This window comes from Pteropus alecto, unplaced genomic scaffold (assembly GCF_000325575.1).
Source record: "Pteropus alecto unplaced genomic scaffold, ASM32557v1 scaffold51, whole genome shotgun sequence".
NCBI lineage: Eukaryota > Metazoa > Chordata > Mammalia > Chiroptera > Pteropodidae > Pteropus > Pteropus alecto.
In genome coordinates, this window is record NW_006431922.1 from 2,502,979 (window position 1) to 2,517,464 (window position 14,486).

The 14,486-nt window shown below is 35.2% G+C and overlaps 1 protein-coding gene and 1 pseudogene across 12 annotated transcripts in view; both read right to left on the reverse strand.

The window, feature by feature from the left end:
• RAD54B (RAD54 homolog B) overlaps window positions 1-14,486 on the reverse strand; it is a 180,009-nt gene that overhangs the window by 146,209 nt on the left and 19,314 nt on the right. The window contains exon 3 of one of the 12 annotated variants that reach the window (XM_025043340.1): window positions 7,168-7,234. The exons of 10 other annotated variants lie outside the window; for them this stretch is intronic. The gene's annotated coding sequence lies outside the window, so the exon portion shown is untranslated. Of the gene's footprint in view, window positions 1-7,167; window positions 7,235-9,757; window positions 9,856-14,486 lie in introns of those variants that run through there. One more of the 12 variants, XM_025043342.1, reaches the window with a different exon arrangement.
• LOC112475518 lies at window positions 6,157-6,275 on the reverse strand (annotated as a pseudogene).

A 14,486-nucleotide genomic window follows, 5' to 3' on the forward strand; every position in this document is an offset into this window, starting at 1 on the left:
GGAACATTAATGGAAAAATGCTATACTTAATATTATCTAGAGAACATTTAACAAATGATAAATAAGTAGCATAGTTAGCAATATATTCTACATGGATGATTTACATGCTGGAACAAGTTCAAGTAGAACATAAGGGAAAAAAGTTAAAACTCCCATGTCACTAATGGCATTAAACTGCCAAAAATATCAGCTATTTATATAAGGGATACATACAAATGAAATAATAAGATATATAGTATATTATAAAAAAATCTATTTGTCGATTACATGAATTCATTCACTTTCATTCTTATCTTTATTGTCATCTTATGATTTTCAAAAAGAAAACAATAGAATATCAATGTAATTCAAATTAGTAAGATTTTCTTTTATTAACATCTCTAAAACCTGAAATGGGAAAAGATTAAAACCACAGATGAAAATTAAATTTTTAAAAATCTAATTACTATTCCAAATTAGTATACAATTAGACAGAGACAATATATTCCTATGTAAATTAAAAATAGAATATTCTACTCCATTTTAGTTGAAACATTACAAGTAGGGCCATTATGTAAAAAATACTTTAGAGAGAGTCATAAAAAATGATAAACAGAAGGACTTCTAAAATTTACAAATATGAATTTTGAGGGTTAAATAGGTTACAAAAACAATATAATTTGATATTAGAGAGAAGTAAAAATAAAGACATAAATCAATGTGTTAGAGGTAGCCTTACAAAATAGATGTATATTTTTAAATACATTAAATAATATAAACGGTAAGATTTTTCTTATTAAGAATGGAGAGTTTGGAGAAATTAACAGGCATATTTATACAGAAGCATAATTAAGATTATAGAATAATTACAAACTGAGATAATTATTTATTAAGATTCAAGATGATGCCAATCAAATAAATATAAGCACATTAAATATATAAAAATATATTAAATGAAAATGCTAACAGAAAATGGCAGTGTAGACACTAACATAAGCATTTAAACGGCTTATTTCTAATGTTCTTCCCTTTAAAATCTGAAAAATTGTACTGTTTAAACAATAGGTATAAAAATGTATAAATCAATTAACTCGTTTTATCAGAGAAATATTTTTGTCCCAAAAGACTAACTGTGTGTGTATGTTTGTGAGTAACACACATATATGGTCAAAATATAGATACTATTTTTCTTCTATATTCATTGTATTTTAAAAATATGCAACTAACTAAAACTACAGTTTCTATATGTAGTTTTCAAACTATAAAAGCCTATACTTAATAGCCAAAAGATAAGTTTATACCTGTAATGCAGAAGCCACTTTTCTCTATGGTTTGAGGGTGAAATTTTTTTTAATGAGTAGCACAGAATAAAACGGTCTTATTGTAGTTTTTTGGACATTTGCATATTAGGATTTAATCAGTTGTCATCACATTGAACATTTTAAGCAGTGGCCTCATGATTTAATAGACTGTGTGTCCACATTATGCTATCAACTAGAAATAAGCAGTATATGGTGAGAAGCTGGTCTCAAAATATTATCCCAGCAAATTATCAAAATAACAAATATGTTTGGCTAAAAAGTTTCATTCTCCTGTTTCTCTCCTAATTTATTCAAGATTTCAAAGGTAATCAATAATTCTATTTATATGACTCTTCTTCTACCAATAGGAAAGCACATTATAAAGCTTAGCTTGAAAGGCCCCTCCACTAACAAGAAGTTTACAATTTCTTTAAATTACCCTGAGTGGTGCAAAAGAATATAACCACCATTTTTATCTTTGCCAGGGGTTAAAATTTGAATTAGTAAGATAACAGTGTTGAAGATTCCCAGGCAGTAATTATAGAGCATAAATTTAACCAAAAAACCCCCTGTTTCTAACCCTTTAAAAATCCACTTGCTCTTATTGGTCTATTAAAATTCAGTTTGATTTCCTTGCAAAGCAGTATGTGAAAGCATACTTTTTCCTATATGACCCAAGATCAAAGTGAAACTAGACCATTAATGAATAAAAACACAAAAACTTTGAATTTTATGAAGTAATATAAACTCTAATTAGGGATTAATTCCTTTTCCTGTATTTATTCTAGATATAAGTTAGAAAAATAATTTAAACTGTCTTAATGAATACAATAATACCATTAACAAGTTTATTTAATTATTGATTTGGTTTTTAGCTCAAAAAATATTCAGTAAGTGTAGACTGACAATTTTATAAAGGGTTCCATTTTTCCTAAAACTAACTTTATGTAAAATTAAAAATTCTCACTAAATGTAATCTTAAATGAAATAAGAAAAAGGTATCTCTCAGCTAATTAAATCTTTTAATTTTAAAGCTTAAAAAGTTTATGAGGTGATGTCACAAATTTCCCATTTTTTCCTTCCTAGCCTTTACTTTTTAGAAACTACAGAAGGAGGGAAGGGGGAAGGGAAGATAAAAAGTAGCTTAAATGAAATGCAGCAGAAAAATTCTGTATAGCCTCACTTTTCTTTTTTAAGAATGCAAAACAAAGACACTATTCACTACTCCCATCGTGGGGATGCTTACTATGCATATCTCAATCACAACTAAGCCAGAGCCCAATAGATAGGAGGCGCCATCATTTTCCACAACAAAATAAAATAAAGCTTACCTTTGTATGTGGTTCCTGTCTCTTACCAGGCAAAAACTGGAAATCTGGGGAATCATCTCCATAACTTTCTTGGTTGGCTCAGAAATATTGCTTTTAAAATCTGATTGGGTCTCTTTTTGCTGCATTAGCTCCTGTTTGGCATATTCTTTGAGCCTTTTGTAAAGGGTGCGTAGGCCCTGCGCTGTGCGAGGAGGGCGGTCTACTCCAATTGCATTATAGTTAATTGCTATGATATCCCAACATCTATTCTTTTCCACTATTACTGAATGTTTATTAGTGTGTTCTTCGAGAATTTTCACATATGGCTTCACAAGCTTTAGCAAATCAAGCTTTTCAGATAAGGTAAAATTGGAAGATCTAGCCTTTCCTACCATTGTTCTTTTCAAATTAAGTAGGCAGTTTCTGAAACCACCATGCAGCCTTCAGCTCTGCTCAGCTCTTTTCACACACAGAAAAAGATCAGGCTTAACTAGGCTAGCCTCATTTAGGCCCACGCCTACAGGGGAGGGTTTATTAAAATTCCTCCAGCTTAAGCTGACGCAGGTTCAGGAAATCTGCTTAAGCCAAGCCTGACCTACATAAAGCTTCTCACTGAAGAAGACAGGAAGGCACAAGCAAAACACACTTGTGTATAAAGAGAACAGCTCAAGATAGAATTTAATACACAAAGATCTAGAGATAAGCATGGAACACAGCTAAAAATTAGCTAATTTAGTAAGAATACCGAATTTCCACACATGTATGCCTAGCTGATAGATTGATACTGCACTGCAGTATCACTGTAATAAAAACAAAAGAGTAACTGTTTTGGTGCAATTTGTTTACAAATCCAGGAGACAGAAGAATTAAAAACTAAAGATATGAATGGTGAATGTAGTGATTCCTAATCACTGTTTCTGAGCTGCTGTTCTCTCTTACAAAATCTGCATAACGCTGGTCCTGCTGTCAATCAGGAATTACATACCCTCTAGCTAGTTAGGTTACACCCAGGCTCAGACTCCACAGTAAAGCTAAGCTTCTCCTTCATTTTAGAGTCTCCAGTAGCCAATGCGTATTATTTTTGTTACTTAAAAAGAATTTTTTGTCGAACAGTGAATCTAAAAAGCAGATAAAAATTACTTTTAAAGCAATGAATTATTCTATCTGTAATGTATGTAAATATGCTAGCCTGCTTTATCATGTGTAAAAATCACCATTTCACGGTGAGAACAGCATAATCATGCCTTAAGACTGCACACAACAAAATCGCATTTGCTATCATTGGAGTGGGATTTTTATTTAGCTATACTCACACAAAATCTGGACTATGAAAAGAAACAGCTAGTCTAGCCATTCTGCAAGGCCACCAGTTTGCATAATTAGAATATTTTTTCTAATCCCTGTCTGAAAATATGCTAAATAACAACGTAAGCAAAATAAGCCTCTTTTTCCCGATATACATGTTTCTCCAGATAGAATGAATTAGAACATACTTGAATACAGTTCCATTCAACCAAACAATTCATGAACACCCATTAAAAACGCTCCAAAGCACTGTGCAAAGCCCAAGGAAAACATAAGTCAATCTAGATACAGCTCCTATCCAGGGAACTGTAGTTATGCAGAAATGCCATAAATTTGCAATTACTTTGTTTTCATTCTTTCAGTGGAAGAGAAGCAAATTAAATTTATCGAGTTCTCACTATGAGCCAGACAATGTGCTAGAAGCTTTAAATGTGCACCTGTCAGGAAAAAAGTGAGATTGCTGGGTGTTCTGTAGAATGCCAGGTGTTGTCTGCCATACCCTACTAGGTAATCTGACTGTTAGTAGTCCTAGCCTTTCATTGTCTTTTAGGGCAGTTTTATTCTTCAGTAAATTGTAGAAAATAGTAATGCGAATCATTTTTGTCCACAAAAATGCAAACTGAAGACTGACCCATCCCAGCAACTGAATCACAAGTACTCAAAGAAAAGCAAGAATACAGAAGATATACCATCTTTAAGTAATATCTGTTATTTTTGTAATATAGGTATTGTATTAAGAAATGAAATACTAATAAAAATATGAAAAACCATTCAATCTCACTATTTATCAAAGACATACATACTAAAAATGATTCTCATCCATAAGATGGGCAAAATTCTTAAAGACTGAAAATGTCAAGAGTGGATAAGGGTGCAGGGCACAGAGCACTCTTCTGTACTATTGATGGGAGTGTAAAATGCCATTTTGGATGTTGATTTGGGAGGATCCATTCATATTTACACATATAAAACCTTTTAAAGCTGTTAATCTAAAAACAAATGACAAAAGTAAGAAACAAGTGGTCGAGATCCAAAATAACACCTATTGAGGAAGCAGTGATTCAGACGGAAACCTAAAAAGTGTTCTGATTAGGAGGCGAAATCCAGAGATATTTATGAGAAAGGAAAGGGGTTATGAATACAGGGGAAAGGGATATTTATGAATACAAGGAAGGGGGTTAATAAGCTAAGGAATTTCTATAGGTGCAGATAAGCTAACTTAGTGATGCTAATTTTAAAGAATGTCTTTAATTTTCAGTCCAGCATTCATAATAGCTGCTTTTCTGTTATCTTTGCAAACAGTTCTTTGGGACACACTGTTGCTTTAGGCCCAGTCCAAAAGTTATTTTGCCCAGTTTTAACATTTCTAAGGTCTGAGGAGTAAGATGTGCAAGACAGTTCCTCTGGGATGGCAGCTCCAACTCCATTTTAAAGTGGCTCCCTTTATATTATTTTTTATAATACTACGGTCTACACTAGGCATCGTTAAAATGAAAGAAGTAGAGATACTGACATAGAACAAGCTCCAAAATATATGGTAAGTGAAAAGAACAAGTAAAACAAAAATACAGTTGACCCTTGAACGAGTTTGAACCACACAGCTCCATTTACATGCAGATTTTTTCAATAAATTCATATAGTGATGTAAATGTATATTGCTTATAATTTTCTTAATACCATTTTTTCCGCTAGCTTACTTTATTGTAAGAATATACTATATAATACATTTAACATACAAAATGTGTTAATTGACTGTTTATATTATCAGTAAAACTTTCTAGTCAACAGTAGGTTACTAGTAGTTAAGTTTTGGGGGAATTAAAAGTTATATATGAATTTTCAGTTGTGCAGGGGTATCTGCACCCCAACCCCTAAATTCTTCAAGGGTCAGCTGTACATACAATATAATCCCATATGCTTACCAAAAATACACAAAACTAAATATTTCTGTAAGTACAGAAAATATATATATGTAGGTACAGAAGATAAGTACATAAATATGTCAGAAAATGCACTCCATAAAGTTAGTGATGCTAATTTTAAAGAATTACAACTCCACCGTTCAATACAGTAGCTGTGAATCACACATCACTACTGAGCATTTTAAATGTGGTTAATGGGACTGAGGACCTTAATTTTAAGAAGTGTTATTAATTTAAACTTAATTTTTTTTTTTTTTTTAAGGCAAGGCAACTCTTCATTGACCTCACAGATTGCAAGGACCTTGTCAGCTTACGATCCCTTATTTTTTTTATTTTTTATGCCTACAGCACCTGGTCTTCCTAGGTGGTCTCTCATCCAAGTACTAACCAGGCCGCGCCCTGCTTAGCTTCAGAGATCAGATGGAATCGAGCTTGTTCAGGGTGGCATGGCTGTAGACTAAACTTAACTTTTTAAATAAAAACAATCCCATAGCATTTATTGTCATCTGGTAATAACATAAGGGTAATCAAAGCAAAATAAATAAATGTTTAAAAACTATACTCCCAATAAAGGACACTTAGAAAAAACAGTATTGCCTTCTCAACTATTTCCCACTTCATTAGTCATTTCTAGTTGAAGACACTTTGGAGCAGAGAAATATCTCATTTTAGCATGAGATATTTTCTTGACTTTATTTTAAAACAAATCTCTTCTGCATCATCTAATACGAGGTTCACATACTCATCAAAACCAAAGATACAGCCTTCTATCCACATATTCACTTAGTCATAAAGCCACATCTGAATCCAAGATCTATTCTGCAAGAACCTGAAGATTAGGTTGACGGGCTGCATCATCACTTTCTGCACTTTTTGGCCCTGGCTACGGTACACCATGGTGGAAGATGACAAAGACCACATTACCCCTCACGCTACCTCAGAAAGCTACTTCTGGAATCCAAACTTAAAAATTTTTAATTGAAGCAGCATATTTTTCCATTAAACATAACTTTATTGTTTTGATACTATTATATTTTACTTAACTCTTTCATCACACATGATACTGTTGTTTCTAATATTATTGACAAGGGCTCCATCCTTGATCAAACTTTAGTCAGGCTCCTGTGAGCCCACGTAAAAACTAGGCCTTGGCCCAGATTTGGCAAGAACCTTGATAAACCAATTTATCGTGAATCTCCTCGCTCCACTCTCGATACCTAACCAAGTTCCTCTCAGTAATTTTTTACCCACTGACTCCCTCCCTCTCCTGCTTTGACTATAAATCCCTGTGTACTGGGAGTTGAGTTCAGTCTTCTCCCCTACTACAATAGTGTCAGGTAGTCTTCTTACCTGTTTAACTTGTCCGGTGAAGTTTTTCTTTGACATTATACATCACCACATCACCAGTGTAGTTTACCTTAACAAATAAATGATTTTTTTCTGTGCACTAATGTAACACGTAATGGATTTGTTTGAATATTCTATGCAAACAGCACAAATTACAGAGACATCCTGTGTAAATTGTAATTATTAATCTGAAATACTTATTACTGCTTTATGTTATAAATTCTCTAGCTATAAAAGTAAGAATGGGCAAATTTTTTAATATAAAAAGAAAATACACTACTGATGCAGAATTAAATAGAGATGCAGAAGCTAGTACTCTTATTGGAACAGTAAAAAAGAGGATGAAATAAGGCATATTGCAAATTTCACGATGAACACAAAATGCAATTTGCTACAGCAGACCAGGAATAAGTTATTTATTGTACAAAATAATTAAGATAATAAACGACAATATTAAAAGATATTGTCAACAAGTACACAGTAAATCTAAGAACAAACAAGAACTGATGAACTTTAGTCACCTTAAATTAGAACTATCCAGAGATATTTTTAAATAATTTGTAACAAGATCTGAGCTTATAACTTTAGACAGCTATAAAACAGCTTTGTTTCTTGCAAGAAAAAAGAAAACCATTTTTAGATGAAGAGAGCTTTTAAAATACTATTTCAGTTATGGAAATTGTTAGAAAATTATAGGAAAAAGATTTTAAAAGATGCATTTTAAAAATGAAAGAGCTTCAATTAAGTAACCAACAACTGCCTAAAGAATACAAGAGCTAAGATATCAAACATCAGTTCATTCGATATTTTTAAAAACTGCAAGTACTTTAGATCTAAATGAGTTGTACAATATAAGAGATTCTGCCCTATTAAATACTTGTCACATTTTATCTCAAATGATTTCCAAATTTAAAAATAAATACTATCAATTCATGACCAAATATATATATGAACTCGTGGCATTTTTCAATCTACTACATTTGTCAAAAAACAATTTCAGTTAAATGTGGGGGGGAAAATACTTCTACCACAATAGATGGTGCTCTGTTAGGTTAGGTTAAAAAATCTGGATTTATTAAAATTTTAAAACGAGAAACTAATATTTCACTTATTTGTTCCACATAATGAACATATTGTGCTCAACTTTCTAAAGCAGACTCTATGAAACGTGTCATGAATACAATTGTTAAAACCATTTGGAATATGTGTGCAAGTGCTATGAATCACTACCAAAAGAAACACAATTAATTTAATGATTCTTTTTTGGTCTTCACAAGTGCTCATTGGTTGAGTCATGAAAGGTTTTATGAAGAATTATTGTATTGTTAACTCCAAATCAAGATTTTTTTAAAATAAAAGGAATACCTGTAAACACTCAACAAAGCCAAAAAAAATGACAATGCAATCTTGCACAGGTTAGGCAACAGGTCAGCTTCCTGGGGTAGCAGGGCAGACTAGGTAGCAGGCAGATGTCAAAATGAGGATCTTGGGAGGCACATAAGATTATGTTCAATACATCACAATGCAACATGTGGGAAGATGAGACTTAAAAAAGGTCTTCCTCCGAAGGAAAACCTTAATCCTCCTCCTATGGTTCTCCTTTACTTTCACACTACTACCACACTCATAACACTTCTGACACTAGATGTGTGAGTTTTCTCCACACCAAGCAATTCTCTCACACCAGCTGGGTGTCCTACAATTCTACTCAATTCTAACACTATCAACCTGGAGATAGTGACCCCACTCCACTTCAGATGTCAATCACAAGTCCAGATTGTCATTCTTTCTAGACATCAGAGGTTCCCACAAACCCCCACCCTTGGGTTTAATTTGCTAGAGTAGTTCCATAGAACTCAGGAAAACAGTTTACTTACTGTTTACTAGCTTATTCTAAAAGGCCATGACAAAGAAAAAAAAGATACGATAAAGGATACAGACATTCAGATGGAAGAGATACACAGGGTGAGGTATGGGGGAAGGGACACATAGCTTCCATGCCCTCTCTGGCATGGAACCTCTCTAAGAACCACTACATGTTCACCAACCCAAGAGCTCTCCAAAACCATACTTTTGATATTTGTATGAAGGCTTCACATCACATAGGCATGACTAAACATGAACTCCATTTAAAACCCCTCTCCCTTCTCTAGAGAATGGGGATGGGGTTAAAAATGCTAAGCTTCTAACCATGGCTTGGTCTTTTTGATGACTACTGCCCATCCAGGAACCCACGAAGAGTCACTTCATTAATAAAAGACATTCCTATCACCCAGGAATTCCAAGGATTTAAAATTGTGTGAGAAACCAGGGTTAAAGACCAAATATTAGAACAAAACAAACAGACTCCCAGTCAAGATAGCAGAGTTTGAAAACGATGTCTTCACCTATTCCTATGACCACATCAAAATTACAACTAAATTACAGAACAACCACTCTTGAGAACCACCTGAGGTCCAGCTGAACACAAGTCCTATAAATAAGGACATAAAAAAGAAGCCACGTCAAGACTGGTAAGACAGGCAGAGAAGTGAAGCAGGCTGATGACATACCATGCATGTGTGGCTGTTAATAATGAGGAGAGATATCTCACCTGTGGCAGTCCACCCTGAGGAGAAGTCCCAGTCCCACAGGAGGTTCCCCAGCTCGGAGCATAAGTGGTATGAACACCTGGCTGTGGAAATCAGTAGGAATGCCCTACAGGTGAGACAAAAGGCTGCTATTACCCAGGCAATCTCTTAAAGGGCCCGATCACAGACTCACTCACCCACACTCATCCTACGCTCCAGCAAAGGAAGGAATGGCAGCTCAAAAACCACCAGGGACATACAGGAAGTAAGTGAATTCTCTGGTTTTATGGTGAAGGCTGGAGGGGCAACAATCTCCAGGACAGAAGTACTGGGAGGCGCCATTGTTCCTTCGTTGAGACTTCTGCCCATACAGCTGGTAGGTAGAGGCAGAAATGCTAGCAGGTATATCACTGCTTTGCTGAAACCTTCCCTTACAAAGTGACAAGCACAGGCGGGAACCAACCCTGAGTCTCCATCAACCTGGCTAATACCACTAGCCCCAGCCTGGTGATTCCCCACCCTAGCCAATTCACGCCCTGGCCCAAACCTCTTCCAGCAGCAGCTCTCACAAGCGGCTCATACTGCAAACTTTCCTAATGTTTATCAAAGGTCTACAAACCCCATACAAGCAGTGGCTTTCCTCAGCATGTCCTATACCTCTTGCTAAGCAGCCCCAAGATTGGCACAAGTGGCAACCACCCTCAATTCGCAGCATAGCCTCTCACAAATGCCTCCAAGCTCAGCACAAGCAGCTACCAACCACAGATCACTCTAGAATTCCTATGAGGTGGCCCTGGGCCAGATACAAGCATCAACTAATGTTGACCTGCACCAGAGCTCTTCCCAAGAGGCCCCAAAACCAATATACCTGGTGGCCAACTTCAGAGCACGCAAGAAAAACCACCCAGTGAGGTCCATAAACAACACAACTAAAGTGTGAACACAGCAGTCACCACTGCCCCACTGTAGTGAATCCTACTCCATGGGATCAGCTGCTGCTCAACAGCTCATCTGATGCAGACCCTGCCAGTCCTAATAGCCGTAAGCCAGAGAGTCAATCCCACCCACTGAGGTGCCAACAGCGATCAAGGATCAACTACAATAGGAAGGCACACACAACCCATACAAGGGACACATCTGGAGCACCAGGCTCAGATAAACAGGGAGACTGTGCCACTGGACCCCACACGACACTTACTATATAAGGCCACCTACAGAAGCCTACCTCAAGAAACAAGAAAAATCTCAAATAAACTATCTAACCCTACACCTAAAGGAACTCAAAATAGAAGTACAAACAAAGCCCAAAGTGAGGTAAAGAATGGAAATAATAAAGATCAGCAGAAATAAACAAAATAGAGTCTAAAAAAAGTACAGAACTCAATGAAACCAAGGGCTGGTTCTTTGAAAAGGGAAACAAAATTGATACGCCTTTAACCAAACTCATCAAGAAAAAAAGACCCAAATAAATAAAATCAGAAATGAATGGTAAGTGACAACTGACACCACAGAAATACAAAGGATTATGTAAGAAAATACTATGGATAATTATATACCAACAAACTGAACAACCTGGAAGAAATGGAAAAATTCCTAGAAACACACAATCTTCCAAGACTAAATCAGGAAGAAACACTAAATATGAACAGACCAATAACTACTAACAAAATCAAATCAGTAATCAAAAAACTCCCAACAGTCCTGGATCAGATGGCTTCACACGTGAATTTTACCAAATAGTCAAAGAAAAATTAACATCTATTCTTCTCAGGCTATTCCAAAAAATTGAAGAGGAGGGCTCCCAAGCTCATTTTATGAGGCAAGCATTATCCTGATTTCAAAAGAGGCAAAGACATTACAAAAAATAAAAATTATTGGCCAATATATCTGAGAAACATAGATGTAAAAATCCTCAACAAAATATTAGCAAACCAAATTCAGCAATACATTAAAAAGAGTTTACACCACAATCAAGTGGAAGATGCAAAGCTGGTTCAATATCTGCAAATCAATTAACATGACACACCACATAAATAAAATGATGGATAAAAGTCATATCATATCATTAGATGCAGAAAAAACATTTGACAAAACTCAGCATCCATTTATAAAAAAAAAAAAATGACAGCGAAGTGAGAAGAAGGAACATACCTCAACATAATCAAGGCCGTATATGACAAACCCAGAGCTACTATCATACTCAATGGCGAAAAGCTAAAAGTTATTTTCTTTAAGATCAAGGCAAGGATGTTCACTTGTACCACTTTTATTCAACATAGTATTGGAAGTCCTAGACATAGCAATCAGACAATAAAAAGTAATAAATGCATCCAAATTGGAAAGGAAAGAGTAAAACTGTCATTATTTACAGATGGCATGATACTATACAGAGAGAATCCTAAAGAGTCCACCAAAAACTATTGGAATTGATAAATGAATTCTGTAAAGTAGCAGACACAAAATTAATTAATAAAAGATTTTGCACAGCAAAGAAAATCATTAACAAAACAAAAAGACAACCTACTCAGTGGAAGAATTTATTTACCAATGAAATGTCCAATAAGGAGTGAATAACCAAAAAATATAAAGAACTCATACAACTTAACATCAAAAGAACAAAGTTTATACAGCAGTAGTTTTTTAGCCTTGGGGGAGGGATGACAAGAGTTACATGCCTATTTGAGAAACTCCTTAGGGAAATGCATGTCTGTATGAATCCCCCTCAGTTTGAATTGCCTCCTATTCACCTAGCTGTAAGAAGAGATTTCTGCTCTAGGGTTATGGGATTAGACAAACATATAACACCTGACACTACATAAGTGCGATCAGCAGCAGTAACATATACTCACAACCCAGGGGAGGAGGACACCATACTCATGACAGACCATACAGGGGTTGCCCTTTGTAAGAGAGTGAACCACTGGGGCTGTGGAAGGCAAGCTTTATAATATAAAGACAGTAGAGTGTGCCCTGGCTCCTGGTGGGTGGGGGTCGGCAGAGAATGAGATTAGTTTGAATAATTCTGTGGCTGGCAGGGAACTGAAGCCTACTACTCAGGAATAAGCAGAAACTGCACCTGATCCATTTAATAAGGAGGATTTGTTTAGCTAGGGGACCATATCCTCAGGAACAGAGTGAGGAGGAGAATTTGCAGTTAGGCCATTCAAGGCCATCCTCATTTCCCCAGGTATAAAGGCAGCACATAATACTGACCCTTAATTTTAGGTCTTACACCACACCCTCCCCTATAAACAGACACACACACTACCATCTAGAATCCATGTTAATTAAAAACCACTGCAAGACAACTGAATGGTGGTGGAGGGAGGACAAAGAGGATAAAGGGGATCAAAAATATGATGACGGAAGGAGACTAGACTTCGGGTGGTGTCGTACTATAAAGTTGTACACCTGAAATTTATGTTATTAACAGATGTTACCTAAATAAATTTAATTAAAAAAAACCACTACTCATTATGTTTATCATCTGATTGTTGCCTTTTCCCATGATTGTCCCATCTTAGAAAAAAGGCAAGCAATACTCTATGCTCAGGAGAGAATTCGGTAGCTCAGTCTCTTAGAAAGGGTCCTTCATAATACCTAAGTAGTTTCAAACATGCTTCAAGATGATTTGGAGGGATGCATAAGAGAGGGTCAATATTCAAATGACCAGGATCCTTTTTCACTGTCCTGATTACAGGATAAAGCTGAGTAAATTTACTCACTTCTGGCCAAGGCAAGAATTCAAAAGAATAGTCCCAGGGTGTAGGTTGCCTCAAAAGCCCCTCAAAAATCCTGAGAACTAAAGGTAAATTACTTAGGGAAGAATTATATTCACTGGTGTTTTATAAAAAGGTAGACTTACGCCTATCATGGTTTCCTTCTTAGCAGACTGGGCTCCTGACATTTTCCAATAATCTAGACTAGGAAACAACTCTACATATCTCCAAAACTAAGACATCTACTTATTCCCTGACTCAACTCATCATTAAAAGAACATTAAAAAAACAAAGGATAGCCTCCTGAATTCTTAATATACTTTTCTATGGGGGAAAAAAGCGGGGGGGTATAGTGGGTTTAAGTATTCAGAATCTGATTCCTTACAGTTATATAAGGGATTAAGAGTCACTATTAGAAAAAAAAATTCGCCCATCAATTGATCACAAATTTAAAAAAATAGTTCCCATTCAAATATCCTTTAAGACTGAACTACAATATCAAAGTCTCTTTTAACACCACATGACAAAACAATAAAAATCAACTGCAAAATGAAATTGCAAATTTTGCAAAAAGCTGACATAATGGGTACTTAAAAAGAGATTGATTTAAGTATCATAAGATTTGGGGCCCTTGGGAAAAGTTAAGAAATACACAAATATTTTGCAAAAATAATCTTTTTTATGATGGTGCTAAGTCAATAGTCATACATAAACCAAAAAAAAAAAAAGGCCTTAATCATAATTTTTGTGAGAAAAGTCTAAATTTTGTTCTAATAACCATTTTTATAAGGATATAAAATCTCACACTCCCTTATTTACAACAATATTTGCCATTAATTTTGGTTCCTTTTTGGTAGATTAGTGAAATGAATAAATAAGTAAATGTACTTAGGATAATGATAACCAATATTTTCACCATCAAAGAAGGGGCTGCAACTATGAAAAGAATAAAGACTAGACTGAATCCTGTGGCATAGAATTTGAACTGGAATATTAGTATGAACTCGTAGTTTTTAATAAAGATAGATAAGCA